This window comes from Eriocheir sinensis, chromosome 31, assembly GCF_024679095.1.
Source record: "Eriocheir sinensis breed Jianghai 21 chromosome 31, ASM2467909v1, whole genome shotgun sequence".
NCBI classification, from domain to species: Eukaryota; Metazoa; Arthropoda; class Malacostraca; order Decapoda; family Varunidae; genus Eriocheir; species Eriocheir sinensis.
In genome coordinates, this window is record NC_066539.1 from 2,779,421 (window position 1) to 2,794,685 (window position 15,265).

The 15,265-nt window shown below is 49.1% G+C and overlaps 1 protein-coding gene across 3 annotated transcripts in view; it reads left to right on the forward strand.

Annotated features, from left to right (window-relative positions):
- Positions 1-15,265, forward strand: part of LOC127005791 (talin-2-like) — a 170,707-nt gene that overhangs the window by 12,629 nt on the left and 142,813 nt on the right. Inside the window, exon 1 of one of the 3 annotated variants that reach the window (XM_050874900.1) lies at positions 2,458-2,481. The exons of the other annotated variants lie outside the window; for them this stretch is intronic. The gene's annotated coding sequence lies outside the window, so the exon portion shown is untranslated. Of the gene's footprint in view, positions 1-2,457; positions 2,482-15,265 lie in introns of those variants that run through there. 3 annotated transcript variants of the gene reach the window in all.

Here is a 15,265-nt window from a genome sequence, read left to right on the forward strand (position 1 = left end):
GAAATTGAGGCTTAGGAAAGGAGGGGGGGGGGGTAGTAGAAGCAAGTCATTTCCAGAATTTACCATGCAGTTAAAGGGATGAAAAACGTGTGTGTGTGTGTGTGCGTGTGTGTGTGTGTGTGTGTGTGTGTGTGTGTGTGTGTGTGTGTGTGTGTGTGTGTGTGTGTGTTGATGCAAGTTACGTGTCAAGGCGACTCTTGGGTCACTACAGAAGCTTGCTGGGTGTAGGGGTGTGGTTGGCGGGTTGAGTCACGCTGCTTTGAGAGGAGGAAACATGGGAACATGGAAGAGCAAGCAACAGGAAACTTGTTAGTCTGTGAGGAGCCTGCCTGCCTTAGTGATTGAATCTACTCGTCTGACGCTTAAATCACCTGCGAAACAGAGTAAAACACTTCACTCCTAACGCAACCAAGTAAAGGCCTATGCGATTTCTAAAGGAGGAGCAGAAAAAAGAAAACAAATAGGAACAAAGAAGAGGAGAAGGATGAGGAGGAGGAGATGATATAGTAATTATATGATAATGACGATGATGATGAATAGGAGTAGGAGAAGAAAACAGGAGGAAAAGTGGTGGACTGAGTCACTCATAGCATCACACACACACACACACACACACACACACACACACACACACACACACACACACACACACACACACACACACACACACACTCAGGGCCATTACCTCAACACGCCTCCCCTGGTCACCCGTCATTGTTGAGGGTGAGAGTCCCCGCCAGGATGTCAGGTTGTCTTCTTTGTGTCCCCCGCGGCCACTGTTTCCTCAGGCAACACCCGTTTTTATGGCTCCTTCCCTCTCCCCCCTCCCCTCCACTCCCTCCCTCCGTCCGTCACCCCCATATTCAGTTGATTGTGGTGATGCGTGGTTTGTGGTTTTCATCTCCAAACATCTTTCATACTTGCTGCCGGCCTCCTCTCGCCGTGATTTTTTTATATTTTTATATATATGAAATGTCTTATCAGTTATCCCTGGCCATATGCAAGACCGCAGATAAAAGAAAAAAAATACATTGGGGAACAGGAAAATGCTTTATCGCAGACGGAAATTCTACACCCATGTGAATGACAAAAAAATGTGTGTGTGTGTGTGTGTGTGTGTGTGTGTGTGTGTGTGTGTGTGTGTGTGTGTGTGTGTGTCGTGCCAAGAGTCTGGGCCACGCATGAACCGTTTACCTGACTCGTGACCGCCTGGCACCGATATTATCGTTCTCAAACGTGTATTTTTTGCACGACAGTGACTGTTCTTGCCGGCCGGGCGAGTGGGTGGACGTCCCGGCCGCTCACACCGTCCCTCTAGGCTGCGGGGGCGTCCGCCGGCCACACCACAGCACGATGCTCATGGTGGCCGCCGTTGTTCATGATCTAAGTAGGTAATTACCCGGTTGTACCACTGAGTCATTACCAGTGTGAGGAGCTACAGCCCACCACAGCTCGCCACAGCCTCCCTCCCCCCACGTCGCCCCGCTGGTGGACTGGACGCAGACAACGTGGAGGTGATGCTCGGTAGACCGCATGCTATCGACCAGTCTGAGCAGTATTTTTTACGGACTTGTTTGCTGGTGACGGCTCTTCTGCCTTGTTAGATCCCTGGTTAACATAAGAAGCGAGCAGTTACGGTGCAGTGCATAATAATCTACGGGAACATCATCATTGTTCAGTGTACGATGTTCTGACAGACAGCTGGGCGTAGCGAAATTACTGTCTCAAGTCGTGCACTGAATGAGCAATTAAGAAGCTGCGTTAAATGTCAACAAGGGATGCTAAAGTAAGAGTTTAGGGGGACTATAGACGAGAGGGAGGGACGGGAGGGCCGGAGGGGGGGGTAGACTGAACGAGACGACGCCCCTGGGAAGCCGTCCACCTGGCGCCTGGATGCTCCCTTAGGGGCGGGAGGACGACAGGACGGCGGCTACGCTCCTATACCGTCACGACTCAGCAGCCCGCCCTCACAGGGGTAGGACGTGGCTGCTCACGCCGCCTCCTACCGTCCTGCTACTCAAGGACCCGCCGCCGCCGCCTCAACACCGATCGTGGCTAACTCTAGGGAGCGTCGCTGCTCCTTACAACGATACAACAGACATGAGACACTCAAAAATAGGGACATCAGTGTGTCAGTGGCGAACGTGGACGCTGGACTAGGGGTTGCATAGACTTTGCGACTGTGAAGTGTTGGTCAAGCAAGAGAGGGGGGAGACACCTCCCTCTCCCGATAGCCAGATGCGGGCCCCACAGACGGGGGTGAGCAGAGTGATGCGAGCACCCGCCACCCTCGGGACTCAACCTCCACACCTCCTGAAGAACGTGAAGAACCGAAGATTGGCGGAGAAGTCCTTTGCCGCCCACGCCCACCCGAGACACCGCCGGCGGGCCCTTCTAGCGGGGGAGGAGGAACGAAATAAAAAGAGGCGGCGGCGGCGGCGGCGGCGGTAGGGAGCAGGCCACCTAGACGAACTGCAGCAGGTGAGTTATACCTCGAAGTTAGTGGCTATTGTCTAGTAAGCCATCTGGACGAAACGGCGGCTTGGCGTTATCTTATGACAACCCTCACCGCCGTAGCGTATTTTATGCAGCGCGGCTTGGGGCGACTACAACTATCACCACAACTACTACTACTACTCAGAGCTGTAAAAGGGGGGGTCTTTTTCCACTAAGTGTTAACCTTTGTAGCCACTTTAAGAGGGCCGAGTGGCAAGCGAAGCGAGCCAAATCATCTGGGGTGGTTCGGGGTTTTGAAAAATTGACCTTTCTGGGTGCGTTTTCGTGCTGTCAAAACGAAAAACTGGGACTTTTCGTCCCAGTGTTTCGTTTTGACTTTCTCAGAAAGTGGACTTTATAGTAATTGGGGGGGGTCGTCCGACCCCCCTCCCCTCCGACCCCCCCCTGAGTACGGCCCTGCTACTATTATTATTAATGCTATCACTACTACCTCTACTACTACTACTACTACTACTACTACTACTACTACTACTACCATCTCTGCCTATTGCAAATCATTAGTATGGGGTCGTGGTGCCAAAAGAGCAAATGATGATCTTCCAGCTGTCAGACTGGTAACTTATTTATGACGACAACGCTGTTAATGGCGGTGACTGGCTGACTGTGACCGATTGACTGACTTCTGATGAGTCATGTTTCATCGGCAATAGCTTGTCGCGAATTTAGGAGATGACAGACTAGCTTCCCTGGTGTGTGACTGAAAGGGGAGGGGGGGGGGGGGTCCAAATATGTTGCATTTAATGTGGAGATTTGACTAGATATTTCATGTTATTTTTTTATTTTGTGTTTCGTTGCAGTCCACATTTTTAATATCAAGCTGGTTTCGTTAGTGGAAAACTTACGGCGCAGTGAGATAATTGTGTACTGTAGCAGAAGAATGATTGAGGAGGAGGAGGAGATAGCGGAGGACCGGAGACACAAACAGTTACATTTTCCTCCCATTTTCTTGTCTCGTTTCGCCTCCTCTCCCTCCCCTCCCTTCCTTCCCCTCCACTTGAAGGAATCCCGTTGCCTCGCGGCGGAGGTCATGTTTCTCTTTGCGCTGCTGTTGAGGCTGAACAAAAAGACAAACCTGCCAATAAAAAAGAAGTACATCATTATCGACACACCTTGACAAATCGTTCTTATCGTGGCTGTCATGACTTTCTATCCTCGCAAAAAGTGGAAGAAAGCTCCGTCTATGCCCTCCACTACCCTCATCCTCCCCTCCCCCTCTCCTCTCCTTCCCAGATTGACTACATCTTGATACCCGAATGTGTTGTCTTGGCGGGGTGTCTTGTGGGGGGCGGCGGAGCAAGGAGGCTCAGAGGCGTCAGGTCAGGTGTGATAGTAGGGGGGGAGAGCTGTCTGGGTGGATGGGGTGAGGTGGGGAAGGTGTACAGCAACAGGTGGTGGTGATGGTGTTGGTGGTGGTGGTGGTGGCGAGGCTGGGAGGTTCTCATTGGAGGTGAAGCGAAGGTGTTTTTCCTCAACTTTCTTCTCGGAGCTCTTAACAGGTGAAGGTATCAGGGGGACTCTTGGCTCCCAGGTACACTTGCTATGCTTATTATCACCTTCCCTCCTGACGGCTAAGCGTGATGATGGCCCATGGTACTCCTTTTTATTACAGTAAAGGAGACAGACATAGGAAAAAAAGGGAAAAATAAAAACGCAACACGCAGCAAGCATACATAAAACAGTTGTCAAAAAGAAGCATGATCAAATTAGTTCCAGGAGTGTCTTGCATAGATAATTTTGTTGGACACTTTGTACGTGTATTTTTTTAATGTATGCTTCGTCAGATGGTTCTTATTATAACAAAGGCAGGAATCGACTAACACGCAGCAAGCATACAGAAAACAGTTGTCAAAAGAAGCATGATCAAATTAGTTCCAGGAGTGTCTTGCATAGATAATTTTGTTGAGCACTTTGTACGTATATTTTTTTTAATGTATGCTTCGTCAGATGGTTCTTATTATAACGAAGGCAGGAATCGACTAACACTGTCTGTCACCATGATAAAGAACAGAAACCCACAATCTGATCAGCCTCTTTTTTTCGTTTTTTTATGATACTCGCGGCATCTTATAACGAAGGCAGGAATCGACTAACACTGTCTGTCACCATGATAAAGAACAGAAACCCACAATCTGATCAGCCTCTTTTTTTCGTTTTTTTATGATACTCGCGGCAGATTTTATGGCTCTCAGCAGCCTGTTAGCCAAGACAAGATTCAACCAGCAGCAGTTTTCACCAGGATGCAAACAAATGGGAACACACGGCACGGACAGCCTTTCACTTATGCACTTTTTTTTTTACAGCTTCACCATAGTCTTCAATCATTTTAGCTCCTCCCCATAAAGTTGAGCAAGAATATTATTTCCCAGCCCATTCTTGGTCAAGGTAATAAACATCTGTGGTCACGAACCTTTGCAGCTGGCGGGAATGGAATGCATCCCCTTCCACCCCGGAGAAACGAAAGGCATAGTCACGCATGGATGAAGAGGGAACCAGAAAGGGTGAGTCGCCGTGCAGACTGGCCGGCTGTCACCCCGACCAAGACCCGACCAAGCGGACCGTGCCGTACCGTACTGTATATAGAACCCGAACCCCGCCGTGAGGCTCCATTCTTTAGCATCGAAAAACCTCCCCATTACAAGATCTATAACACGCAGAAGGAGATTGACGAAGCAAAAACCTGGAAAAGCAGAAACCATTTTAGTGCCCCCCCTCCCTCATCGCCATCCGAACTAAATCGTGTCGAACCTAACAAAACTCACGAAGTCTCTCTTTTTATTGATACCGAGACACCAAAAACAAGGAGACAGAGAAATCGAAAATCTCAATCCGTTGTTCTGAATTCAAACCCCTCTCAAGCATCCTACTCGAACTGAACCGAACTAAATCCTTTGTCGAACCGAACCCAAATCTCTCTCTCTCTCTCTCTCTCTCTCTCTCTCTTTTTTTGATAGCGAGGCGCCAAAAACAAGGAGACCGAGAAATAGAAAGTCTCAAAATGAATATCCCATTGTGCAGAATCCCCCCCCTCCCCCCCCTACAAGCATCCTATATAGTCGAACTGAACCGAACTAAGCGTGTATCGAATCCAGATCTCGAAGCCGCGTTGTTCCGTTCCGCCACGCCCTGAGACACCACCGCCGTTATGCCTTTTGCCTGCCCGCGCTGACCCCACGCCGGCAGATTTTATCCCGTGTTTAAATCAATTACCACTTGGGTCAGGTTACACCACACTCCCCCCTCAGCCTTTCCCGCCATATTGATCGTGTCACCACCAACCACCACTTCCTCCCTATGGTCCTCGCCACCACCACCATCATCACCACCACATGAACCTCCCTACTGCCATCACCACCACTTGAACCTCCCAACCAATACCACCACCACTACCTCCACCAACCACCTCCATATGTCCCTCATCACCATCATCACAACCTCCACCACTCTGTTCATCACCACCACCACTACCTCCACCTCCCCATGTTCTTCATTTCACCATAACACCATACCTTGTAATACTCCCTCTATGTAAGCCCTCGTGTCGCATCATACATCTTTTCCAGCCTTTCACTTCTAACTAATTACTACTACTATATACTTTCACCTCTAAGCCTATCCAATACTTCTGCGTCAACGTAACTCGAATAACATTAACCTATAACTTTATAAAGCGTCACCAGATCTAGCAGAGGATTTTATAGTCGAAGGGTGAGGCCGAAGAGGGACGTTATTAAGCTTGCGTGCCTAGTGTGGACCTTCCGTGCGAGGAGGCAGATTACTTAGACAAACGGTGTGATAGGCGGACTGATAAAAAGTTAGTGTGCTAGAGCTTTCAATATTAAATTGGGTATGGTGTGTGTGTGTGTGTGTGTGTGTGTGAGAGAGAGAGAGAGAGAGAGAGAGAGAGAGAGAGAGAGAGAGAGAGAGAGAGAGAGAGAGAGAGAGAGATGGGGGGTTATAAAAATCAGATGGTGTGAGAGACTGACGGATAACAATGTTTGAAATAGTTTTAGTTTTTCATTGCTTATAATTTTGAGAGAGAGAGAGAGAGAGAGAGAGAGAGAGAGAGAGAGAGAGAGAGAGAGAGAGAGAGAGAGAGAGAGAGAGAGAGAGAGAGAGAGAGAGAGAGAGAGAGAGAGAGACACACACACACACACACACACACACACACACACACACACACACACACACACACACGTCAAGTTGCTTTGTGATCTCAGGAGTGTCACGCTTAAGGATTCGGAACCGTGACACGCCAGCCTCCCTCTCTCTGGCCGAGACCTCACGCTCCTAGGCCCGGGGTGGTCATGCTGGACAGGTGTTGGGCGTGACCTCGGACCCCTGGATGACGGGATGGCCGGGTGAGTGCATGGCGGGTACGGGTGGGTGAGTGAGTGAGAAGTATTGAGAGAAGACAAAAAACGCTTGAAGGGTGGATGTGATGATTGATTAGTGGAGGAATGAATTAGTTTAGGTTATTGAATATGTTGGCATGTGTGTTTTAAGGGTGGCGACCATGGTGGGTGTTGTGTTGTATGTGCCTGACTGAGAAGCGTTGATGAATGTCCGTCAGGTACTGTGCCCAGGTATCAGGTAGCATGACTAAACATAAGGAGAGGCAAGCACAAGACGATGATGATGACCGTGGTGCATGATATGTCGCTGTCATGCTGGTGATGAAGATGTCCCCGTGGGTGGATAATGACTGTAACTTGTCTTAATTGTTTCCAAGTAGTCGCGAGGGAGGTGACGGTAGTGACGGTGCTGTAGGGGTGAAGAGGATGTTGTTGGTGATGGTGTGTAGCTAGGGCCGGCCTGGTGGTGGTGGTGGTGGTGGTGAAGTGGGTTACTATTGATCGTGTGGGTGACGGTGGTGGTGATGGTGGCGGCGCCCCAGACCTATAGGCACCTTGTCTGTGTGTTGCCTCGTCTGGGGTGCATGACCTCCGCTGCCGTCGCGTTCCCCAGCAAAGGGATGCGGAAGGAGAGGAGGAGGAGACCGTGAGGTGAGAGAGGGGCAAAGGGAGTGCCGTAGGTGGCACTTTGGCGGAAGGGCGGGCGGTGGGGGTGGATTATAGGAGAGCATATTGTGATTCAGCCAGGGGAGATGAGTAAGGCACAATACGGCCCGCCCGCTACACACAAGGGGCTCATTAGAACACCGCAGAGCTTGTGTCCACTCCATCTGCTCCGAAGACGGTGCGGGTGTCAGCGGCCGCCTCCCTGTCTGGGTGTCTGGAACAGTCCCATCCGCTCGGCTACAATGGGAATCTCCGGGGAATCTTCGGAATGCCCTAAAGGAATCCCCTCCGATCCTTCACCATTTCCATATTGTTTCACTTAGTGTTTTCACAGTGCGTCCCGTCCGTGGCACCCTCGGGCACCTGTAGGGCCGCGGGGCCGTGCGTGGAGGGGTCGTGGCAGGTCAGGGGGGGGAGTTTGAGGACTGGCAGACCGACGCAACAATCTGCTGGGGAGTAATGAGCCATTATCAGAATTGAATAGTCTCTGTGCAGGGGAGGGAAAAACGGAATTTGTGTTTTTTGTGCAAAGAGGCGAGAAATGAACCCTCTTGACTGGGGTCTGACCAGAAGAGTCTGGACAGTACACGTCGGAGGCCGGGGCGACAGGGCGGGTGCGCGGGGCGTCCTGCTCCAGCCGCCTTTTGCTGCTCCGGGAGTGCGGGGTGGTTGGTGGTCGCCTGCCGCAGCCTCGACACAGCCAGGCGGCGCTCCGGGTGGTGTGTGCACCGGGAAAGAAAAAGGTTAGTAGTGCGTGGAGCTTCGGGAAATATGTGGTGCACGTGTGGGCTGCAGCATCTGTACATACCACGCTGTTCTGTGTGATCACTTGCTGAGGAGCCAAAGAGTCAGCCCGGCAAGAAGAGTGACTCATGCACTCACATAAGTTTCCATCGTCGCATATGCTCGCCTTGCACGTCCAGGCGCCTTCATCCATCCGTCGGCTCCGTCCCGCCGCGCCGCCCACTCTCCTCGGTTTGCCAGACCCGCCATGCGTCTGTCCGGTAAATAGATTAGACATCGTCACACGTTGAAATGGTTATGCTTGCCTGCCTGTGTGTGTGTGTGTGTGTGTGTGTGTGTGTGTGTGTGTGTGTGAAACATCCCGTGACTCACCAAGAAATCGATTCATGGCGTTGTTGGACCTTCCGTGTTTCTCAGCTTAATTCTTTTACTAATTTATTTATTTTTATCTATTTTTGGTGTGTGTGTGTGTGTGTGTGTGTGTGTGTGTGTGTGTAATCTGTATAATCTCCTTTCACCAATTGGTCCTCCCTCCACACGACTCCCTTTTGCCTCCACCATGCTTCTCCACATTCCCTCCACAAAACCACATTTCTTCGTCTCCAAACGTTAGATTCTTGTGCTTTTTTCTCGAGTCTAGTTCGGTTGACCCTCCACACACCCCCACGCTCTCCTCCACAGCTCGTCTTTCCCACATCCTTCTGTCAGCTCCAGTACTTCCCGCCTCCGTATATCATCCACATACCTATTAATTATTTCCACCGATCATACGCCTTCCATGTTCCTGCTCCACATTCCTCCACTTCATCCATAATGTATAATACGCCTTTATGACACACACACACACACACACACACACACACACACACACACACACACACACACACAACATCGACACGGAAATGCTGACGACGAGAATAATAAGTAATCTTCTAAATAAAATGCATATCTTTCTCGTTCCTCGCCGTCCGCTCCCCCGAACAGCTCGTGTAAGGCGCGTCCTCACGTTACATTACAATACTCATCTTTTGATCTGTTGCCTCGGTTATGTGACTTCGGCGCGGCAGGAACGGCGGCCGGCTGTGTGGGTCCAATGAATATATTACATACACGTTAGGAATAGGACGTTTGTTTGTCTTTTTGTGTATGAATGTGGCACGAGGAGAATACACAAGTAGTACAAAAAAAGTCCCTTCTCTATCACCACCATGACCGTCTTCTCCCCTCTCTGTTCCCTCCCTCCCTCCCTCCCTCCGTCACGCCGCCCCTCTCGTATAGATCTGTCCAGACATTACCAGGAAAATTGCATTAAGATATAACGTTATCGTCCTTTGTCCGGCGTTTAGGCTGCCTTTTAGCCGACCTCTCTCCGGATGGCGGGGAGGGAGGGGCAAGGCAGGCCACCACGCGAGGTCTACTACTACTACTACTACTACTACTGCTACTGCTACTGCTGCTATGACTCCTCCTCCTCTTCATCCATCTCCTCCTCACTCTTCTTCTTCTTCTTCTTCATCCTTTCCCTTTCATTTTCTTCTTTTTTTCATTATCTCCTCCTCCTCCTCCTCCTCCTCCTCCTCCTCCTCCTCCTCCTTCTCTTTCTACTCCTTCTTCTTCTTCTTCTTCTTCTTCTTCTTTTTCTTCTCCTTCTGCTTCTTCATCTTCATCTGAGGCACTGGGTAAGTCTATGGTAGCGTACTGGACTTGCGATCATAAGGTTGTGTTTTCGGTCGCTTTCTCGCTACTCTTGCAAAGCTTCGAGGCAGTAGATGTCTAGCTTAGAGGAATGACTTATACATTCTGTTGTTGTTCTTGTTTCTCTTTTTCTTCTTATTCCTCCTCTTCCTCTTTACCCTCCTCCTTCTCCTCCTCTTCCTCCTATCTCCTATCGCGCTATCGCCCCGCCTAAAACAACCCTCGTCCCCTTAACTTGTCTCTGCCATAAGACCATCCGCTGCGGCCTCCACGCCCTTCCTTCCCCCGCAGCCACAGACCGACCACCACCTCCAGCTGCTGATCATTACTGCTGGCGACGATGTGTGTGTGTGTGTGTGTGTGTGTGTGGTGCCCGACTGAGAGGAGCCGTTGAGGTGATGTGTACGGTGGGTTGAGGAATGGAAGAATGGAGTAGTGTCTTGCCCGATGGATGGAGAGGCACCGTTTGAGAATTGGTGGGTGGGTTGAAGAAAGGCCAGAAAAGGGGAGGAATCTTGGTTACGACTAAGGGAAAACAACTAGTGGGCCAAAAGGGGTTAGGAGCTCTTGTTCTTCAGTTACCAACCCGCCAACCTACAGTAGCGTCCATTCTGCTTCTCTTCTACCACCTCTTCCTCTTCCCTTTCTCTATTCTCTCTCTCTCTCTCTCTCTCTCTCTCTCTCTCTCTCTCTCTCTCTCTCTCTCTCTCTCTCTCTCTCTCTCTCTCTCTCTCTCTCTCTCTCTCAAAATCTGGGTAGTACTGTATAGGAATAGGCTACGAATAGGTGAGGTTGCAGGATTTAGGAAGATTGTTGCAGGTGGAGAAAGACTTGATTGTGCGCATGTAAGGTAAGGTGACATGTTGCAAGTGCCCGCGTGTAGATTTTGTTTTATATCTGTGTATTTCAGAAGTATAAGTTAGTTTGGTCACTGAAGGATGCAGTATAGAGGAAAAATGGGTGAAGTGGAGAAAGACTTGGTAGTGCGCATGGAAGATAAGGTTAAGAGTGTTCGGGTGGAGGTTTTTGCTCCGTGTATAGTGCTGGAATATATAGGTTAGGATGCAGGATAGAGGAAGATTGGGGTTAAGTGAATAAGTACTTAGTTGTGCACATGGAAGGTAAGGTGAAGGTTCATGGGTGTCCGGGTGGAGTGTGTGTGTGTGTGTGCGTGTGTGTAGTGCTGGAGTAGAGGTTAGTATGCAGGATAGAAGGAGAGTGGGTTAAGTGGATAAATACTGGTGCGTATTGAAGGTAAGGTGAAGTGTCGTTGGCGTCCGGGTGGAGTTTTTGTTTTGGTTGTGGATTAGAGGAAGATTGGGGTGAGTGGAAAAAGTCTTGCCCCTAATTTTTCAATGTCGTATTAGTCTTTAGTCACAATGATATGGCAGATTTGTCCTTTATGACCCGTTATTCAAGGTTTGGTTAGTTGGTTTCGTTGATTTTTTTCACTTTTTACGACTGACTTTGTAATATGCCGACTTCCTTAGCTGTGAAAATCCTAACTCCGCCCCCAAAAATGGAATTAAAAAGACAAACTAGCTTCATAACTAAATAAATACTAAGACGACGTTTAAACAAATTAGCGTTGGTAGTGCGTATGGGAGGTTAGGTGAGGAAGCGTCGTGTGTGTCTGGGCGGTGGTGTTGCTGTATAGGCCGCAGGGGAGCGTGCGCGTGGGCATGAGGGAAGGACGCCCAGAAGAGAAAACCGAGGAGGCGTTAATGATGCGTCGTGTAGGGACGTAGCGGGCATCTTAACAGACTAATAAAAGAGACACGTGTATCCTGCTCCCCGTGTTTTCCCTCCTACGAGTCACAGATTCTCAGATTGTGTCTTTGAGGGCGTGGAGTGAGGACGCAGCCCCTCCCCCCCTCCACCCACTCATTGATACCCTGCCCCTTGAAGCCATGGAGGGGTTTCAGAGACGGGAGATGAAACCTGATGTGAGAAGGGTGTGCTCTTACAGGACCTTTATCAGCCCTTTGCCCTAATTTTTCATCCGCTGTTAAAAAGGCTTGAAAAAACACACATGCCCATCCTGAGACAAAATACTGAAACGGATTGACTAGGAATTATAGACGTAGTTAATTTTACACTGGCCCATTATCTCAAATATTTCGAGACCCGCACTTACATTTTATAAGGCTTTCGTAGAGGCTGTGTTAGTATTTCCATGGGTAGTTTATGAGCCTAGGGATAGTTTGACAAGGCTCCTGCACCATGAACGTGAAGAAACACTGAAGACAACCCAAATAATCTCTTGTGTGGCCTTTGAAAGTATTTGCTGAGAGCCGAAAGCCTTTTATTTGTCCTCACTTCCTGCCACTCCTTCCTTTAATCCCTTCTGAACACGAAAAACAACATTCCTTCTCCTCATGTAGCTTTCCCGTTTCAAGTTTACGGTTCAACGCTACATGGTCTTTGGTGCCTCTTGCTAGGTAGGATAATATCAATACAGAGCTATACAGTGAGGACGGAAAGGTGGAGGAGAGGGTGAAGGTGTAGTGGGCTAATGGATAAAGGGGAAGAAAAGATGGAGGGAGAATAGGTTTACGATACGACACAATGAAAATGGGAATATATATAGCAGGATCCTGAGTTACGGGGACAGAAAATGATTGGGTTAGGAATAAGTAGGAAGGAGTGTTCTTATGTTCTTATGTAACACGCCCAAACATACCAAAAAAATATAAGCAACAGAATTTTAAGTGAAAAGTTGTGAGAGAAGAAAGGAGGGGGAACGAAAATGTGAGGAATAAGTTGGAATCAATGGAAACACAAGTGGAACACGCCCAAACAAACAAACAACAAAACCATTACAGATATTTTGAGCAGAAAGTAGGGGGAGGCAGGGAGGGAGGGAGGGGGACGAAAATGTGAGGACTAAGTAGGAAGGAGTGGAACGATAAGTAGAACACGCCCAAACAAACACGAAAAAAGGTGATAGATCTTGTAGGGGAGGGAGGGAGGAATATATGTTTGTAGGTCCCTGAAAACACACGAAAAAAAAGGTTCAGTAAAAAGTAGGGAGTCTTAGGGGCAACGTCTACGGTAAAAAGAGGCACAAGAACCGTAGACACACCCAGGAAAGTGAAGATTTGTGGATGTAAGGAAGAGGAGGAGGAGGAGGAGGATAAGGGATTTGTCAGTACAGGTATAGGAGCATAAAAATAACCCATGGACAGTGAAAAGCAGTGGTGTGTGAGCTTATTGAATAGGAAGGAAGAGGAGGAGGAGGAGGAGGATAAGGGGTTTGTAAGTACAGGTATAGGAGCATAAAAAGAACCCATGGACAGTGAAAAGCAGTGATCTGTGAGTTTATTGAATAGAAAGGAAGAGGAGGAGGAGGAGGAGGAGGATAAGGGGTTGGTAAGTACAGGTATTGGAGCATAAAATAACCCATGGACAGTGAAAAGCAGTGGTCTGTGAGTTTATTGAATAGAAAGGAAGAGAAGGAAGAGGAGGAGGAGGAGGAAAAGAAAGTATAAAGCATAAAACAGGGGGAAAGAAAGGCTAGTAATGAATATAAGAAAATAAGCGTGGAATAGGAATAACCACGACTTGATCGCGCGTGTGTGTGGGGGGAGGCGGGGGGGGGGGACGGGTGAGCGAAAGGAGAAAGTGAAGGGGCGTGTGTGGGCGTGTGCCGTGGAAGGGGCGTGGGTGTGGCTGGGAGCTATGGTGAGTTATCCGTCGGGGAGAAGGATGTGTGTCGCGGATACGGGGAGAGAGAGAGAGAGAGAGAGAGAGAGAGAGAGAGAGAGAGAGAGAGAGAGAGAGAGAGAGAGAGAGAGAATATATTGAGAAACATAAGTAAAAAGAAGAAAATAAGAGGGAAGAGAGTTCGGAAAATATTGATGGAATGGATAAGAGGGAGGGAGGGAGTAGAAAGGGGTCAGCTGGGTCAGGTCACCGCTGAAGCCTCGAATGACTGACTTCTTATTGACCCTGTTGGGCGGTGGGTGAGGTGACATCAATGGCCCTCTACTTCCCCTTCCCTTCCCTTCCCTTCCTCTCCCTTCGTTTTCCTTCCCTTCTTTTCTCTTAGTGTTTCTTCCCTTCCTTTCCTTTCATTTCCCTTCCCTCTCCTTTCTCTTCCCTACCCTTCTCTTCCCTTCCCTTCATTTCCCTTCCCTCCTTGGCCTTTTCTTCCTCTCCATTCCATTCCCTTTCATTACAATGCTAGCGCTTTCCTTCCCTTCCATTCTCTACCCTTCCTTTCCCTTCCCATTCCATCCCTTCCCTTCCCTTCCCATTCATTCCCTTCCCTTTCCTTCCCTTCCTTTCCCTTCTCTTTCTTTCCCATTCATTCCCTTCCCTTTCCTTTCCATCGCCTTTCTATTCCCTTCCCCTCACAGTCTCTTCCACCAAGTCTCCATCTGCCCCCACCCCCATGTTACCGGTTATATTACGAAGACCTGCGTGGGTAGCGATATTAGTAGTAGTAGTAGTAGTAGTAGTAGTAGTAGTAGTAGTAGTAGTAGTAGTAGTAATAGTAGCAGTAGTAGTAGTAGTAGTAATTATCTTAAGGTGTTCTGTCAGCAGGTCCGCTTCATCATAATCATTTAATCGGGCGCTGGTCTCTTTTAGTTAATAGCAGAAGGATGTCCGGCTGGCGCTGCTGCCATACCTCGAGTGTTAAAAGGGTGGGGGTGGGGTTGATGGTTCAGGGAGAGTGGTAGGGTTGGGGGGGGGGGGATGATGAGGGTACGATGTGTGTGTGTGTGTGTGTGTGTGTGTGTGTGTGTGTGTGTGTGTTTACCCTCACAGAAATAGGCTACAGTACTGCTTCATTATGCATCGGAGGTATGTAAATGGCACGCAGCATCGATGTATACATGTGCTGGTGTACTACACATGAATACACTACCATTTCCACCGTCTCTTTGTCCGCGGCCTTCAGGTTGGGGTGGCACAGGTATTTTACTTATATACCATTCCAAAAAAAAAAAGTAATCGCTTGTCTTCCATTTTCGAATACATTTTCTTATTTTTTTCTGCTTTCTTTCCGTCTCTCTCTCTCTCTCTCTCTCTCTCTCTCTCTCTCTCTCTCTCTCTCTCTCTCACACACACACACACATATTCTGTAGTCCAGCTGGTCAGCCCCGCGACATAAGCGACATTAAAGGGTGTAATGTGACCCTGCGAGGTAAGGTCAAACAATGGACCACCTTTGTAAATACGCAAGAGGCGGCAGGCTGGCAGAGGGGGAGGCAGACACATCCCCCCCCCCCTACCCCCATTACTCCTATCCCGCCGCGCCTCGCTATGACCCGCCCCGCCCTGTT